Source organism: Hemitrygon akajei, chromosome 2, assembly GCF_048418815.1.
Source record: "Hemitrygon akajei chromosome 2, sHemAka1.3, whole genome shotgun sequence".
NCBI classification, from domain to species: Eukaryota; Metazoa; Chordata; class Chondrichthyes; order Myliobatiformes; family Dasyatidae; genus Hemitrygon; species Hemitrygon akajei.
The window spans coordinates 72411758-72425332 of NC_133125.1; the positions used below are offsets into that span (position 1 = coordinate 72411758).

Genomic DNA, 13575 nt, shown 5'->3' on the forward strand with positions numbered 1-13575 from the left:
AGAATTCTACAGATTCACCACTCTGGCTAAAGAAATTACAGTTGGTCCTCCTTATCCGCGGGTTCCATTTGCGCGGATACAACCAACTGTCGATTGCGAAAACCCAGGAGTTCTCTCTCCAGCACTTGTTGTTTGAGCATGTACAGACTTTTTTTCTTGTCATTATTCCCTAAACAATACAGTATAACATCTACTTACATAGCATTTACATTGTATTAGGTATTATAAGTAATCTAGAGATGATTTAAAGTATACAGGATAGGTTACCGTGGATCAGGATAAAAAAAAAAGAAAGTTCTCTTACTAAGTAAGTTGAAACAGGTACATCTGATATTATTTAGCGTCAGTTAGTCAAACGTTTGTCTTAGTATATAATATATATTTTACTGTCCTATGCATATAAAACACTTAAGAAACATATGTACTTCAATAATTAAACCACTGTGTTGCTTAGTAATAATTGTAGCTTTCATCGGGGCAGGGCCTTCCACATGCTCCACTATTCTCACTTTATCCTTTAAAATTGTTCCAATCGTTGACCGATTGTAGCCTAATGCTTTTCCAATGACCGACGGTGTTTCGATCGCTTTATTATTTCCACTTTATTTTCAATCGTGATCGTTTTCCGTCAACTAAGAAACACTGCGGGTTCAGAGCTCCGCCGGGTCCTAAAGTCCACCGCACCGAGACAGGTTAAATAAGGGACTTAAGAATCCGCGTTTTTTGGTATCCGGGGGGGGGGGGGGGGGTCCCGGAACCAATGCCCCGCAGATAAAGAGGGCCGACTGTACTCGACATCTAAGTTCTAAAAGGACACCCCTTTATTCTAAGGCTGTGTCCTCTGATCTTAGACACTCCCATCATAGAAGACATCCTCTCCATATCCACTCTATCAAGGCCTTTCACCATTCAATAGGTTTCATTGAGGCTACCCTTCTTTCTTCTGAATTGCAGTGAATATAACTCCAGAGTCATCAAACACTCTTCAAGCCACCCAATCCCACAATCATCTTCATGAACCTCCTTTGAACCCTCTCTAGTTTCAGCACATCCTTTCTGAGATAATGGGCTCAAAACTTCACAATACTCCAAGTGAGGCCTCACCAGAGCTTTATAACATTACATCCTTTCTTTATATTCTAGTCCTCTTGAAATGAATGCTAACATTGCATTTGCCTTCCTTGCCTGCAAATTAATTTTTAGAGAATCCTGCACAAGGACTTGCAAGACCCTATGCACGTTAGTATTTTGTATTTTCTTTCCTTTCATTTCATTTCTTCTACCAAAGTGCATGACCATGTCCTGCCACTGCATTCCATCTTTCACTTCTTTATCCATTTTCATAATCTGTCTAAGTCCTTTTTGTAGTCCCTCTATTTCGTCAAAACTACCTATTGTCTGCAAACTTTGCAACAAAGCCATCAATTCCATCATCCAAATCATTGACATATAATATAAAAAGAATCGGTCCCAACACAGACCCCTGTGGAACACAACTAGTCAAAGGCAGCCAAACAGAAAATACTCCCATTATTCCCACTTTGTCTCCGGCTAGTCAACCAGTGCTTTATCCATGCTAGAACCTTTCCTGTAATACCATGGGCTCGTAGCTTGTTAAGCAAACCTCATGTGGGGCACCTTGTCAAAGGCCTTCTGAAAATCCAAGTACACATCAACTAATTCTCCTTTGTCTATCCTGCTTGTTATTTCTTCAAAGAATTCCAACAGATTTACTGGGCAAGATTTTCCCTTGAAGAAACCAAGCTAATTACAACCTAATTTATCATGTGCCTCAAAGTACCCTGAGACTTCATTCTCAATAGTTGACTTCAACATCTTCCCAACCACTGAGGTCAGACTAACTGACCTATAGTTTCCTTTCTTCTGCCTCTCTCCTTTCTTGAAGAGTGGATTGACATTTGCAATTTTTTTAGTCTCCTGGAACCATTCCAGAAACAAGTGATTCTCAAAAGATCATTACTAGTACCTCCACAATCTCTTCAGCCACCTCTCAGAACTCTGGGGTGTATTCCATCTGGTCCAGGTGAATTATCTACCTTCAGACCTTTCAGTTTCCTAAGAATCTTCTCTCTAGTTATGGTAACTTCACACACTTCATTCCCCTGACAGCTGGAACTTCCACTATATTGTTAGTGTATTCCCCAGTGAAGACTGATGCAAAAAATACTTGTTATTTCGTTGTACCCCATTACTACTTCTCCAGCATTGTTTTTTACAGTGGCTCAATATCCACTCTCACCTCTCTTTTACACTACAGGCCAATAAGCTTAGCATCAATTCTAAAGAATTTTTTGAAAGAAAGGGACAGATTTACTGTATGTTCACTTGACAAGGCAGAATTTGGAGGAGGTGATATTTTTTGTGCAGAGGAAGTCCCATTTTTGAGGAGGTGACAAAACTTATTAAGACGAAGTAGTAGACATGGTATATATTCACAGAATAGTATAGCACATTACGAGGTCAGCGGGAGACGCTCATGGAGTGAGTACTGTTTCAGATCCGCTCCATAACCTTTACTTTTTTTAACCTTTGATCACCCTTATTCAACTTATTGTTACCTACACCAAAAGATTCTTGCTACTTTCTCGGGCTTATCGTTAAGATTTTATTGTGAATTCTTGAAGATATGCAAACAGAAATGGCTCTTAGATCCAAAGGACGAGAACCGGGGCATAACCCGAACGGTAATGGAAAGAAGCAAGCTCAACCGCAACGCACTGAGTTAACTTATGAACTGCTTATGGAGGTTTTGGATAGAAAATTTGATGAACAACATCAAGCTTTTAAACAAGATATAAAGGCTTTTCAAGATTATATGGTTAAGATGGATTCAGTAATTAACCAGCAACAAGTTCTTATCGCGTCTCTGCAAGAAGAAGCTCGGAAACGAGATTTGACAATTGAAAAATTGTAACAGGATTTAATTTCGACCATTAAACTGGTGGAAACACTTAAAGCCAAGAGTGTCGATTTGGAGAATCGGTCCAGAAGACAGAACCTACGCATACTTGGTCTCCCAGATGGCATAGAAAAAGGCGATCCTTCGAAATATTTTGCTCAATTTTTAAAAGATGCGTTTCCGTCGGTCTTTCCAGAGAACCCCCCGGTACTTGACCGAGCACATAGAATTTGGAGTTGTTCATCGAGTGCTTCAGCCAAACCCCCGGTGGTAATTGTCCGGTTTCACTACGTACACGACAAAGAACAACTCATTCGTGAGGCTCGGAGGGCTGGGATGATTAAATTTCAAAATTACTATTTCCGTTTGGTGGAAGATTTTAGTTCTGAAATTATGAAGAAAAGGCTTATTTTGAAAAACCTCTGATGTCTGAATGTTATGAGAAAAATCTAAAACCTGCGCTCTTATTCCCGGCGAAGCTCAGGATCTCCCCGCAGAATGCTCCTCGCCAGGTTTTCCTTTCTACTTTTGAAGCGAAAAAGTATTTGGAGGAGAACTTCCCTACTGATATAGACACTACTCTCTAATAAATGAGTGATTCTGATCGTGAAAGATGGTTTTCGATTCCTTAAACCAGGGTTAGTCTCTGGCTATTGGTGTAGGGTTATCCTATACTTCATATTTAAGTTAAAGTGTGCTTTCGTTATATTAATCGCTCTGTCTCATACACTTTAACCACTATACTATATTTTTGACTACTATTTTTGTTCCCTTGAAGGTATATTTTTAACCTTTCGAAGGGAATTTTTTTTTATTATCAAGATGGTAGTTTTTTGCAAAATATTCTTGGTTTTGTTTAAGATGGCGTTATTGTTTCTTTTTTCGTCTTCTTCCTACAATGCATCGCTTATCATAGTTTAAATACTTCTTGATTTGTTTGGGTTATAACCCGATTTATAAACTTTTAGTGATTATACTCTTTTTTTTACAACTAAGCATATTAAGAAGCGCAGATTTTAGTATTGCGATCATAATTCTTAAAGTTGGGGTGGTTTTTTTTTCATATATCCTTTAAACACGGAGTGGTCTGCCGCTGATATGGGGGTATATTTAGTCTCATTTTTTCCTTTTTTTTAGCCATATTTTGGCTTTTTTTCTTTTTCATGTGGGGGTGGGGGTTGGTCTGTTTTCCTTTTTTATTTTTCTTTTATCAATTTGTTTTAGTTTTTTCACTCGGGCTGTTCTTGAACTACAAATATGTCTACGATGTTGTCACTTCCGGGTCCGCTCTTTATTTTTGTTCCTCTTCCGGGTGCATGAGTTTATAATATGGTTAACCCTTTCTATACCAAAGGGATGACTTTAGAACCATGGCTCAAACCATTAACTTTGTGTCTTGGAATACTAATGGTTTAAACCATCCGATTAAACGAAAGAAGATTTTCAAAGTATTCCAAAGACTTAATGCTCATATCATTTTTGTACAAGAAACTCATGTGAGGAAGGAGGACAAATATCGCTTTTTTAGGTCTTGGCGGGGTCAACAGTATCATTTGAATTCGAATGCCAAAGTTAAGGGAGTTTCAATTTTTATTGACTCCTCTATTGCATTTGTTCAACATAATATCCTTTCGGATCCGAATGGTAGATTTTTGTTAATTACGGGTTTACTTTGTAATAAAAAGGTTGCTATGGTTAATGTTTATGCTCCAAATGTGGATTGTCCTGACATTTTTAAGTCCTTATTTACTTCTTTACCTAATTTAAATGAATATAAGTTAATAATGGGTGGTGACTTTAATTGTTGTCTAAATCCTTTGATGGACAAATCTACATCTATTCAGACTTTACCCAATAAGTCGGCCACTTGTATTAACTCCTTTTTGACTGATAATGGAGTTTTTGATATCTGGAGATTTCGTCATCCTAATGATAAGGAGTTTTCCTTTTTCTCACATGTTTATCACTCCTATTCGAGAATTGATTATTTTTTTATTGACTCTTGTTTTATTCCATCGGTAATTGGTTGTAATTATGATATTATAGCTATTTCTGACCATGCTCCATTAAAACTTTCTATTAATTTTACGGATACAGCTTTAAGTGCTAGACAATGGCGATTTGACTCTACCTTATTGCAAGAGCTGGACTTTATTAAATTTATGAAGGAGCAGATCGATTTCTTCTTTTCAACTAATTCCACGGAAGATATTTCTTGCGGAATACTTTGGGACACCTTTAAAGTGTATATACATGGACAGATTATCTCTTACTCTGTTGGTCTGAGAAAACGCATTAAGAAGGAAACTCTTTTATTGGTTGATAAAATTAAAGAGATTGACAAGAAATATTCGACTACTCCTAGTAGGGAGCTTTACAAACAGAGGGTTGAACTCCAAATGGAACATAGTTTATTACTTACATCTCCGATTGAAAATCAATTAATGAAAACCAGATCTGATTTCTATATACATAGTGATAAATCGGGAAAACTGTTAGCTAGTCAGCTGAAGAATGTTTGGGTTAAACGTCAAATCACTAAGGTTCGTCAGCAGAATGGGGATTTGACAGTTAACCATGATGAGATAAATAAGTCTTTTCAAGACTTTTATACCTCCCTGTATCAATCTGAATTCCCTCAGGATCATAATACCATGTGTGATTTTCTTGGGAAATTGAATTTTCCAAAATTATCATCCGATGATCTTTCAGTATTAGATACTCCGTTCACGGATGCGGAAATTAAAGGGGTTATTTCCTCAATGAATTCTGGGAAAGCACCAGGTCCAGATGGGTATACAGTAGAATTTTTAAAATGTTTTTCTGCTACTCTCTCTCCTTGGCTATGCAAGGTTTTTGAAGAAGCAATTAGATTGGGGAATTTGCCACAATCTTTTTATAGAGCTTCCATTTCCTTAATACTGAAGAAAGATAAAGACCCTAGTGACTGTGCATCTTATAGACCAATATCTTTATTGAATGTGGATTCTAAGATCTTTTCCAAGTTACTGGCTTCCAGGTTGGAGAAGGTATTACCCCAAATTATTTCGGAAGACCAAACCGGTTTTATTAAAAATCGCTATTCTTTTTTCAATGTTAGGAGATTACTGAATATTGTTTATACTCCTTCACATAACACTTCAGAATGTGTTATTTCATTAGATGCGGAGAAAGCATTTGATAGAGTTGAATGGCCTTACTTATTTTATGTGCTGGAGAAGTTTAATTTCAGTCTGACCTTTATTTCTTGGATTAAACTGATTTATCAAACTCCAGTAGCCTCGGTGTTTACTAATAATCAAAGATCTCCATTTTTTCGTTTATTTCGGGGCACTAGACAAGGTTGTCCTCTTAGTCCATTACTATTTAACATCGCTTTAGAACCTTTGGCAATTGCCATCAGAGAATCACAGGATATTTTGGGTATTAATCGTGGAACAGATATTCATAAGGTATCTTTGTACGCAGATGATTTATTATTATTCATCTCTAACCCTGAGAAATCTATTCCAGCAGTCTTATCATTGTTGGCTCAATTTAGTGAGTTTTCTGGGTATAAGTTAAATCTTAATAAGAGTGAATTGTTTCCTTTGAATAGACAGGTCCCAAGTTATGGTATTTTACCTTTTAAATTAGTTAATGATTCTTTTACTTACTTAGGGATTAAAATCACAAAAAACCATAAAGAATTATTTGGGTTTAATTTTCTACCCTTAATTGATCAGATTAAAGGCTTGTTTACTAAGTGGTCACCATTATCTTTATCTCTGATCGGTAGGATTAATGCTATTAAGATGGTTATTTTACCTAAATTTTTATATATTTTTCAAGCGGTACCAATTTTTATTCCGAAATCCTTTTTTATTAATGTTGATTCAAAAATTTCCTCATATATATGGCAGAATAAAAATCCCAGGTTAGGTAAAACATACTTACAGAAGACAAAGAAGGAAGGTGGGTTGGCATTACCCAATTTCAGATTTTATTATTGGGCAGTTAATATTAGATATTTGTTATGTTGGTTGAAAGAATGGGATGGTCCTTTTGGCCCTCATTGGGTGAGTTTGGAAACTAAATCAGTATCAGGTTATGCTCTGGGTTCTATTTTAGGGACATCTCTCCCTTTTGCTCTTTCTAAATTGCCGAAATGAATTGACAACCTGATAGTTAAATATACCTTATGTATAGGGTTTCAATTTCGGAAATTTTTCGGGTTGACTCAATTCGTTTTAAATAGTCCTATTGTAGCTAATTGTTTTTTCCACCCCTCAATTATAGATCAAGCTTTTTCGGCTTGGAAAACTAAGGGTTTATTAAGATTTTCCAACTTATTTTTGGACAATTGTTTTATGTCTTTTGAGCAATAATCTAATAAATATAATTTGCCTAGATTTCATTTTTTTAGATACTTACAGGTTAGGCATTTTTTAAGTACAGTACTTCCTACGTTTCCAAATTTTGTGTCTTCAGATATTTTGGAGAGTTTGTTTGAATTAAACCCTTTTCAAAAAGGGCTTATATCAAAACTTTATAATATAATTATGAAGATACGTTCAGTGCCCTTTGATAAGACCAAAAATGATTGGGAAAGAGAGCTCAATCTTATTATTCCTATTGAGAATTGGGATAGAATTCTTCAATTAGTTAATACATCATCTATATGTGCCAAACATTCATTAATACAATTTAAGGTTGTACATAGGGCCCATATGTCCAAGGATAAATTAGCTCATTTTTATTCTTATATAAACCCTATTTGTGACAGATGTCAATTAGAAATCGTGTCTTTAACTCATATGTTTTGGTCATGTCTGCTTTTGAAAAAATATTGGAAAGATATTTTTGATATTATCTCTGCGGTACTGAACATCGATTTACAACCCCATCCTATTACCGCAATTTTTGGTTTACCGATGATGGACTCACTCCATTTATCTCCTTCCGCCTGTCGAATGATTGCTTTTCTCACTTTGATGGCTAGAAGATCTATTTTGTTGAATTGGAAGGAAATTAATCCTCCCACGGTATTTCATTGGCTTTCTCAAACTATGTTATGTCTAAATTTAGAAAAAATTAGAAGTGCTGTATTTGATACTTCTATTAAATTTGAAAAGATATGGAGACCATTTATTCAATATTTTCATATGATGTAATATGGCCCTGTGCCAAGCTTATTGGTTTTTTCAGCTTTAATTGTATGTATGTTGAGAGGATCGGAGTTGACGACATTGATGTTTATGTATTCTTGTGAGATACTATAAACAGCCCTTTTTTTTCTCTTTTTCTTTAGTTTTTTTCTTTTTTGCTTTCTTTTTTTTCCCTTAGATATTAGATTAGTAGGTTAGTAACTTTGCATATATTTTTTTTTCTTTTTCTTTTTTTTATATATTATATATTATGAAATATCTAGATTTACCTTGTTCATATATATACTATATGGTTCATGTTTTGGGAAAACTTATTTATACTGTATTCATTGCTTATGTATTCCTTCATGTGTAATGGGAATTTGTATGTTTGTAATCCCTTTATTAATATATTAACTGTATTTTGTTCATAATATTTTTAATACTAATAAAAAGATTGAAAAAGAAAAGAAAAGAAAGTACAGCACATTACAGGCCCTTCGGCCCACAATGTTGTGCTGACCCTCAAACCCTGCCTTAAATTCCTCCATATACAGTCTAGTAGTCTCTTAAACTTCACTAGTGTATCTGCCTCCAACACTGACTCAGGCAGAGCATTCCATGCACCAACCACTCTCTGAGTAAAAAAACCTTCCTCTAATATCTCCCTTGAACTTCTCTCCCCTTACCTTAAAACCAGGTCCTCTTGTACTGAGCAGTGGTGCCCTGGGGAAGAGGTGCTGGCTATCCACTCTATCTATTCCTCTTAATATCTTGTACACCTCTATCATGTCTCCTCTCATCCTCCTTCTCGCCAAAGAGTAAAGCCCTAGCTCCCTTAATCTCTGATCATAATCCATACTCTCTAAACCAGGGAGCATCCTGGTAAATCTCCTCTATACCCTTTCCAATGTTTCCACATCCTTCCTATAGTGAGGCGAGCAAAACTGGACACAATACTCCAAGTGTGGCCTAACCAGAATTTTATAAAGCTGCATCATTACATCGCGACTCTTAAACTCTATCCCGACTTATGAAAGCTAACACCCCATAAGCTTTCTTAATTACCCTATCTACCTTGAGGCAACTTTCAGGGATCTGTGGACATGTACCCCCAGATCCCTCTGCTCCTCCACATTACCAAGTATTCTGTCATTTACTTTGTACTCTGCCTTGGAGTTTGTCCTTTCAAAGTGTCCCACCTCACACTTCTCCGGGTTGAACTCCATCTGCCACTTCTGCATCCTATCAATGTCTCACTGCAATCTTCGACAATTCTCTACACTATCTACAAAACCACCAACCTTTGTGTCGTCTGCAAACTTGCCAACCCACCCTTCTACCCCCAGGTTGTTAATAAAAATCACAAAAAGTAGAGGTCCCAGAACAGATCCTTGTGGGACACCACTAGTCACAACTTTCCAATCTGAATGTACTCCCTCCACCATGACCCTCTGCCTTCTGCAGGCAAGCCAATTCTGAATCCACCTGGCCAAACTTCCCTGGATCCCATGCCTTCTGACTTTCTGATTAAGCCTACCATGTGGAACCTTGTCAAATGCCTTACTAAAATCTATGTAGATCACATCCACTGCACTACCCTCATTTATATGCCTGGTCACCTCCTCAAAGAACTCTATCAGGCTTGTTAGACACGATCTGCCCTTCACAAAGCCATGCTGACTGTCCCTGATCAGACCACGATTCTCTAAATGCCCATAGATCCTATCTCTAAGAATCTTTTCCAACAGCTTTCCCATCACAGACATAAGGCTCACAGGTCTAGAATTACCTGGACTATCCCTACTACCTTTTTTAACAAGGGGACAACATTCATCTCCCTCCAATCCTCTGGTACCATTCCCGTGGACAATGAGGACATAAAGATCCTAGCCAGAGGCTCAGCAATTTCTTCCCTCGCCTCGTGGAGCAGCCTGGGGAATATTCCGTCAGGCCCTGGGGACTTATCTGTCCTGATGTGTTTTAACAACTCCAACACCTCCTCTCCCTTAATATCAGCATGCTCCAGAACATCAACCTCACTCATATTGTCCTCACCGTCATCAAGTTCCTTCTCATTGGTGAATACCGAAGAGAAGTATTCATTGAGGACCTCGCTCACTTCCACAGCCTCCAAGCACATCTTCCCACTTTCATCTCTAATCAGTCCTACCTTCATTCCTGTCATCCTTTTGTTCTTCACATAATTGAAGAATGCCTTGGGGTTTTCCTTTACCCTACTCGCCAAGGCCTTCTCATGCCCCCTTCTTGCTCTTCTCAACCCCTTCTTAAGCTCCTTTCTTGCTACCCTATATTCCTGAATAGACACATCTGATCCTTGCTTCCTAAACCTCATGTATGCTGCCTTCTTCCACCTGACTAGATTTTCCACCTCACTTGTCACCCATGGTTCCTTCACCCTACCACTCTTTATCTTCCTCACCAGGACAAATTTATCCCTAACATCCTGCAAGAGATCCTTAAACATCGACCACATGTCCATAGTACATTTTCCTGCAAATCCCAATTCACACCCTCAAGTTCTAGCCTTACAGCCTCATAATTTGTCCTTCCCCAATTAAAAACTTTCCTGTCCTCTCTGATTCTGTTTTTTTCCATGAGAATGCTAAAGGCCAGGGAGCGGTGATCACTGTCCCCCAGATGTTCACCCACTGAGAGATCTGTGACCTGACCCAGTTCGTTACCTAATACTAGATCTAGTATGGCATTCCCCGTGACAGGAATCCGTCCTGGAAACACTTAAACTCTGCCCCGTCTTAACCATTGGAACTAATCAGGTGCCAATCAATATTAGGGAAGTTAAAGTCACCCATGATAACAACCCTGTTATTTTTGCACCTTTCCAAAATCTGCCTCCCAGTCTGCTCCTCAGTATCTCTGCTGCTACCAGGGGGCCTATAGAATACCCCCAGTAGAATACTGCTCCCTTCCTGTTCCTGACTTCTACCCATACTGACTCAAAAGAGGATCCTGCTATATTACCCATCTTTCTGTAGTTGTAATAGTATTCCTGACCAGTAATGCCACCCCTCTTCCCCTTTTTCCCCGCCTCTCTATCCCTTTTAAAGCACGGAAATCCAGGAATATTGAGAATCCATTCCTGCCCTGGTGCCAGCCAAGTCTCTGTAATGGCCACTACATCATAATTCCATGTATGTATCCAAGCTCTCAGTTCATCACCTTTGTTCCTGATGCTTCTTGCATTGAAGCACACGCAGTTTAGCCCTTCCATCTTACTACCTTTACACACTTTATCCAGCTTCTCTTTCCTCAAAGCCTCTCTATATGTTAGATCTGGCTTTACTCCATGCACTTCTTTCACTGCTCTATTGCTCTGGGTCCCATCCCCCTTGCAAATTAATTTAAACCCTCCCGAACCATGCTAGCAAACCTACCAGCAAGGATATTGCTCCCCCTCGAGTTCAAGTGCAACCCATCCAATCTGTACAAGTCCCACCCTCCCCAGAAGAGATCCCAATGATCCAAAAATCTAAAACCCTGCCCCTTGCACCAACTCCTCAGCCATGCATTCAACTGCTATCTCCTCCAATTCTTACCAACACTATCACGTAGTACTGGCAGCAATCCTGAGAATGCCACCCTTGAGGTCCTGTTCTTCAGCCTTCTGCCTAGTTCTCGAAATTCACACTTCAGGACCTCATCCCTCTTCCTGCCGATGTTGTTGGTCCCAATATGTATTACGACTTCTGGTTGCTTTTCCTCTCGTACCAGGATGTCATGCACCCGGTCAGAGACATCCCGGACCCTGGCACCTGGGAGGCAACAAACCATGCGGGTGTCCTTCTCACGTCCACAAAATCTCCTGTCTGCTCCCTGACTATAGAGTCTCCAATGACGACAGCTCTCCTCTTCTCCGTCCCACCCTTCTGCACCACAGGGTCAGACTCAGTGCCAGTGGCCCTACCACCGTGGCTCACACCTGGTCGGTCGCCCCGCCAACAGTATTCAGGACAGTAAACTTTTTATTCAGGGGAATGGATACAGGGGTGCTCTGCACTACCTGTCTACTCACCTTCGCTTTCCCCCCTCTGACTGTCACCCAACGACTTGCTTCCGGCAGCTTAGGTGTGACTACCTCCCTGTAGCTCTCATCTATGACTGCCTCATTCTTCCTTATGAGTCGAAGGTCATCCAGCTGCTGCTCCAGATTCCTCACACGGTCTTTCAGATCGCCTAGCCGCATGCACTTCTGGCAGGTGTGACTCTGCGGGAGAGGGGAGCTCCCCCAAGACTGCCACATCTCTCAGGAGAGGCACATCACCGTCTCAGGAGGCATTGTAAAGAATAACTGGGAACAAGGTCGTCCTCTGCCTCTACTTGTCAAAGCCTCAAAGCTCCAGTCATTTACTGGCCACTTTCCACAAGCCGCTCTGCTTGAGCTACCGCTCTATTTATTTGTTTGAGCTTTTCAAACTGCTTGGTCACCTGACCTCGATTGCCCACAGCCGCTTTCTGCTGAGTCTGAGCTATTCAAATCTTGAATGTCTAATCAATGGCTTTCTGATGAGCTATTCAAATCTTGATTGACTTGATTGCACAGTCCAACTGCCAAAACTGCCAGAATCTCTCGAGTCAAAGCCTCAAAGCTCCACTCCTTCACTGGCCCACTCACTCACTGGCCGCTTTCCACATATTCCCAGTATATACTTCCAGTTAAGAAGGTACTATCAAATGGATGTTGTATATTTTAACTTTCAGAAGGCCTTTGACAAGGTGCCACACTTGAGGCTGCTTACCAAGTTAAGAGCCCGTGTCATTACAACAAAGTTACTGGTGTGGTTAGAATACTTGCTGATTGGTAGGAGGCAGTGAGAGGGAATAAAAGGATTCTTTTCTGGTTGGCTGCCAGTGACTAGTGGTGTTCCACAGGGGTCAGTGATGGGACCACTTCTTTTTATGCTGAATATGAATTATTTAGATGACGGAATAGAGGGCTTTGTTGCCTAGTTTGCAGACGATACAAAGATTGGTGGAAGGGCAGATAGTGTTGAGTAAGCAGGTAAACTACAGAAGGATTTAGACAAATTAGGAGAATGGGCAAGAGATTAGTAAATGAAATACAATGTTGGAAAATGCATGGTCATGCGCATTTGTAGTAGAAAGAAATCTGTAGACTATTTTCTAAACAGGGAGAAAATTCAAAAATCTGAGATACAAAGGGACTTGTGCAGAACAGCCTAAAGGTTAACTTGCAGGTAGAGTCGGTGGTGAGGAAGGCAAATGCAATGTTACCATTCATTTCAAGAGATCTGGAATACAAGAGCAGGGACACTGGGGCTTTATAAGGTACTGGTGAGGCCTCATCCTGAATACTGTAAACAGTTTTGGGCTGCTCATCTAAGAAAAGACGCGTGTGGCATTGGAGAGGGCAGAGGAGGTTCACAATGATAATTCTGGGAATGAAAGAGTTATCGTGCAAGGAACAACTGATAGCTCTGGATCTGTACTCGCTGGAATTTAGAAGGATGAGGGTGTACTCAGCACTGT

General features: G+C 39.5%; 1 protein-coding gene across 4 annotated transcripts in view; it reads right to left on the reverse strand.

Annotated features, from left to right (window-relative positions):
- Nucleotides 1-13575, reverse strand: part of ttc39b (tetratricopeptide repeat domain 39B) — a 288093-nt gene that overhangs the window by 36956 nt on the left and 237562 nt on the right. The window lies entirely within an intron of this gene.